The following is a 5494-nucleotide window of genomic DNA, read 5'->3' on the forward strand; positions in this document are numbered from 1 at the left end:
GTGGAAGTTGACTAGCCTGTATGTAGTTGCCTTTGGCTTGTGTCTTAGCCACTTGTTAATCAGCTGTGATAGCAGGGTTTATTTCATTCAGAACAGGTTGTTTGAGTCATACAACTGCTCAGGAAAGAACAGTTTGGATCACTTTGCCTAGAAGGGGTCCATGTACCTGGCAAGCCCAGATGGCTGCATGGACTCCTTCAGCCCTTACAATAAATTGTTCAGATCCTTTGTCTCAGTAATTAATTCTGCTTCTGGGAATGTAACCTAAGGAAATAACCCTTAGGTTATCTGCAGTGTAGCAGAGTGGTTAAGAACACACAGTCTTTGGAGTCAGATACACTTAGAATTGGATCCCAAATGGTGATGCTAAGTATCTACTAGAGTTTTATTTCTCTGTTCCTGAAGTCATCACTATGCAATTAAAAAAAAAACAAACCCACCACATCTTCACGGGGATGTAATTCACACACTGCAAAATATACTCATTTAAAGTGTACAATTTAATGATTTTAACATATTCACAGAGCTGTACAACAACAATCAATTTTGGAATATTTTCATAATTTCAAAAAGAACCCCCCATCCATTAATCACTCCTACCCTATAAAACCCTACACAAACACTAATCTTTTTGTCTTTATGGACTTGCCTATTCTGGACTTTTCATATAAAGGAATTATACTACACGATCTTTTTTAACTGGATCCTTGCATTTAGCACAATGTTTTGAAGTTCATCCAAGTTGTAGCATGTATCAGTACTTGAGTCCTTTTGTTTGCTCAATAATAATTCCATTGTTTGAATAGACCACTTTCATTGATCTCATCAGTTGATGAACATTTGGATTGTTTCCACTTTTGGGCTATTATGAATAATGCTGCTGTGAACATTCGTGTACATCTTTTTGCATACAAGTTTTTGTATGGACATATATTTTTATTTCTCTTGGATATATATCTGGAAGTGGAATTGCTAGGTCATAGAGTAATCCTATATTTAACTTTTTGAGGAACTGCCAAACTATTTTCCAAAATGCTGGGCCATTTTATATTCCTACCTGCAATAAATGAGAGTTCCAATTTCTCTGCAAACTCACCAACATTATCTGTCTTTTTTATTATAGGCATCCTAGTGGGTATGAAGTGGTATCTCATTGTGGCTTTGATTTGCAATTCTTTAATGGCTAATGATACTGATCTCCTTTTCATGTCCTTATTGACCATTTACATATCTTCCTGGGAGAAATGTTTATTCAAGTCCTTTGCCCATTTGAAAAAAATGGATCATTTGGTTTTATATTGTTAAGTTACAAAATTTTAAAAATATATATTCTGGATACAAGTCTCTTATCAGATTTGTAAAAATTTTTCTCCCATATGGTAGGTTGTCTTTTCATTTCTTGATGGTATCATTTGTAGCAAAAGATTTTTAATTGTGATATAGTCCAATTTATCTATTTTTTTCTTTTGTTGCTTGTCTACTCAATGTTTTGAATTCCTCTCCTCTCAGTCTCTCTCTCTCTTTTTTTTTTTTTGGCCGCACCATGCAGCATGTGGGATCTTTGTTCCCTGTCCAGGGATCGAGCATGTGCCCCCTGCATTGGGAGCATGGAGTCTTAACCCCTGGGCCAAACAGGGAAGTCCCTCTCTCAGTCTCTCTTGAACCTACTCCAGCCAGGCTTTTGCCCTTACCACTCCACCAAAATTGCTCTTGGTATGGTCATCTGTGACCTCCATGTTGTTAATCCAATAGTCAAGACTCAGCCTTCGTTCTCTTTTTTTTTTTTATTTTTATTTTTTTGCGGTATGCGGGCCTCTCACTGTTGTGGCCTCTCCCGTTGCGGAGCACAGGCTCCGGACGCGCAGGCTCAGCGGCCATGGCTCACAGACCCAGCCGCTCCGCGGCATGTGGGATCTTCCCGGACCGGGGCACGAACCCGTGTCCCCTGCATCGGCAGGCGGACTCTCAACCACTGTGCCACTAGGGAAGCCCAGCCTTCATTTTTATTTGACAGAGCTCTTACCTCCTCCTTCTTGAAATTCTATGCTTTATCCACTAGGCTTCCAGGACACTACACCCTCTTAGTTTTCTCCTAACTTACTCACTGGTTGCTCCTTTCAGTCTAGGATTCAGCCCTTGGCTTTGTTTCCCTTCTCTACTTTTACTCTAGTGGTGATTTCATCCAGCCTGAGGGCTTCAAATATCATCTATATGCTGATAACTCCCTAGGTTATATCTCTGGCCCAAACTCTCTGCCTAAAACATTCTTCCCCCAGATATATGTATTACTAATGACCTGCTATGGACTGAATTGTGATATTTGGAGATAGGGCCTTATTGAAGGTAATTAAGGTTGAATGAGGTCATGAAGGTAGGACCTGATCTAACAGGATTAATGTCCCTGTGAGAAGAGATACCTGAGAGCTCTCTCCCTCCCTTTCCGCACCTCCTTCTCTTTCTCCTCTGTCTCCATGTGCACGAAGAACAAGAAGCCTACCTCTGGAAGCCAGGAAGAGCTCTCCTCAGAACCGGACCATGCTGACTACCTGATCTCTGATTTCCAGCCTCCAGAACTCTGAGAAAATGAATGTCTGTTGTTTAAGCCACCCAGCCTATGGTATTTTGTTATGGCAGCCTGAATTGACTAACACACTCCACTTTCAGGTTTTTGCTCAGATGTTCCCTTCTCACTGAGGTATTTCCTCTCTATCCTATTTAAAGTTGCAACCCTGTCTAACCCTGGCATTCTCTTTCCCCCTTTCCTGCTTTATTTTGCTCCAGTAAATCATCCGGCGTATTATACCTATATTTTAATTATTTTTTACTGTCTAGCTCCCATCAATAAAATGTAAGTTTTTAAGGGTAGAGACTTTTGTCCACTTTGTTCACCTCTGTTTCCCTAATACCTAAAATAGTGCCAGGCAAATTATAGGCTTTTAAAAAATATATGAATGAACGATTGCCATTGTAGTTTGAGACTATATAATGAAATTAGATATATTAAGTTGGGATATTATCAAATTGGCTACTTCTGTGAAAGTTAGAATTTAGGCTTTCATGGTTCCTACCTCTTGGGAACTGTTAATTAACAGCTTTGTCAGCTTTATCAGCTAACAAAATTCCTTCCCTCATGACCATTGCAATGAAAGACTCTTGGTGAGCAAGCCATAATTGGAGCTGAGATGGTTTTTATATCAACACCGTGTAAACATAGCCCAGTGCCAGAACATTGTGCTTTTATGTTTCATTAAACACCATGTGTACAATGGTGGCTCCTTTGACTTTGCTGAGAGATCCTCTTCAAAGTTGTGTGATCCATTGCTGGCATTACTATGGCCTCCTCTTTTTGGCTAAATACTGTATGATCTAAACAAAAATGTTTGAATACGGGAGTACCAGCTTAAATGTTACCTTTGCTTTTTTTTTTTTTTTAAACAAGATCTGTGTTTCACGCTGGTCATTATACTTTGGCAATATAATATAGATTTTTTTTTAAGTGTAAAGGTTTTTTTTTATTATTATGTGTAACAGTTATTTGTCAATAAATTTTTAAGGAATTTCACACGTTCTGATTCTTTCCACTGCTAATCACCTTAGTTCCTCCAAACTCATAATCTTCAAGATAAAATAGCCCTTTCAAAAAGAAGTTATCATGTGAGTCAGCCCACAATTCTTTTAGTTAGGCTTCTTTGATCTCCAATGAAATATGGACACACTTCAAAATTCCCCACCTGTAATCTTTGGGATCCAATTTCCTCAAGCGATTTACTTTAGGACCATGTTTAGGGTCAGGAGATGGATCTGCCTGGTTCTGAATTTGACACCCTCTAAAAATGTATTAGGTTCAAATCATATTCACTCCTAAGCCATCACACCCTAGAACAGTACAGATCATTGGGATATGCCAATACCTTTTAAAATTATCCAGACACTGTGTTCAAGATAAAAGCCTAAAAAAAGAAGCCATCTTTGTTTCATGTCAACATTAAAATTAGAGTACTAAAACAATACAGCTGATAATTTAAAAACTTAAGATATGAGGGAAATTATCAGCTCTGTAGTCCTGGAAGCAATCTTTATGTTTATCAATACACCCCCATCACTTGACTCTCTTAGGTATCATGTTCCTTCTTACCTGTATCAAAACTCATACTGAACAATGAGCTCTGGGTTGTAAAAGAGGATTATAGATTTGTTTTTGTTATTGCTTTATGGCAATTCTTTGTATATGGGATGAGAAGGTCATCAATAGTAAGGAAGACCACTAGTGAAAAAACATGACCTCATTATTTTGATGAGAAGTCTACATGGATACATTAGTATTAATAAGTTATATTAGTAGTCATTGCAATAGGAACTGTAAGTAACAGAAGAAAATTAACTGTTTCAACTCTCAGTCATCCCTAAATCAACTGATACTCTTGCTAGTTTTAATTAGTGAGTATACTTATTATATAATTTGTATAAGCAGCTGTGGTTGCAGTCAGGACAAATCATGTTTGATATGTTCTAGTATAACATGATACTTTATTTTTCTTTCTGTCTTTCTTTCTTTCTTAATATTTATTTGGCTGCGCTGGGTCTTAGTTGTGGTGTGCAGGATCTTTGTTGCGGCATGTGGAATCTTTAGTTGCGGCTTGCGAACTCTTAGTTGTGGCATGCAGGATCTAGATCCCTGACCAGAGATCGAACCCAGGCCCCCTGTGTTGGGAGCACGGAGTCTTAGCTACTGGACCCCCAGGGAAGTCCCTAACATGATACGTTAGATGTACTTTTTTTTTTAAACTTTTCTTAATGGCATTCTTTTTTTTTTAATTAATCAATTTATTTAATTTATTTATTTGGCTATGTTGGGTCTTCATTGCTGTGCGTGGGCTTTCTCTAGTGGAGGCGAGCAGGGGCTGCTCTTCGTTGTGGTGCTCTTCTCATTGCCGTGGCTTCTCTTGTTGCGGAGCACGGGCTCTAGGCGCATGGGCTTCAGTAGTTGTGGCACGCGGGCTCAGTAGTTGTGGCGCACAGGCTTAGTTTCTCTGCGGCATGTGGGATCTTCCCGGACCAGGGCTCGAATCCGTGTCTTCTGCAATGGCAGACGGATTGTTAACCACTGCGCCACAAGGGAAGCCCTAGATGTACTTTTTCCACTGAGAATGACTTTAACAGTTCTACTGTAAATTTCCACAGTAACATAAAATAAAAATTAGTTTAAAAAGTGTCTGCTGACTTGTTGACACCGTAATAATGGTATTTGCACCCATAGCTGTTTATGAGTATTACTGTAAATACTATACAGTTTCAAGGCATTTTGCTCTGGGCTTTACTATTCCATGTATCATGAATCATCCAACTCCTCGGTTATCGCTTGGACTTTCTAGTATTTTGAATGGCAATCTCTCTCAAGGGAGCCCTTCTAATTGCAGAATCTGTGCCTAGTATCCTTGGATTTGCTGGTTCAGCATGAGCATGAATTGATTAGTCTATGTATCCACATGTCTTA

General features: G+C 39.0%; 1 non-coding gene across 1 annotated transcript; it reads right to left on the minus strand.

Moving 5' to 3' along the window:
- Positions 1 to 4120: 4120 nt before the first annotated feature.
- On the minus strand, positions 4121 to 4217 carry LOC112414465 (small nucleolar RNA SNORA40). Its single transcript, XR_003006159.1, has one exon. It is a non-coding gene; the product is annotated as a small nucleolar RNA SNORA40 (small nucleolar RNA).
- Positions 4218 to 5494: the final 1277 nt, after the last annotated feature.

Source organism: Neophocaena asiaeorientalis, unplaced genomic scaffold (assembly GCF_003031525.2).
Source record: "Neophocaena asiaeorientalis asiaeorientalis breed wild unplaced genomic scaffold, Neophocaena_asiaeorientalis_V1.1 scaffold79, whole genome shotgun sequence".
NCBI lineage: Eukaryota > Metazoa > Chordata > Mammalia > Artiodactyla > Phocoenidae > Neophocaena > Neophocaena asiaeorientalis.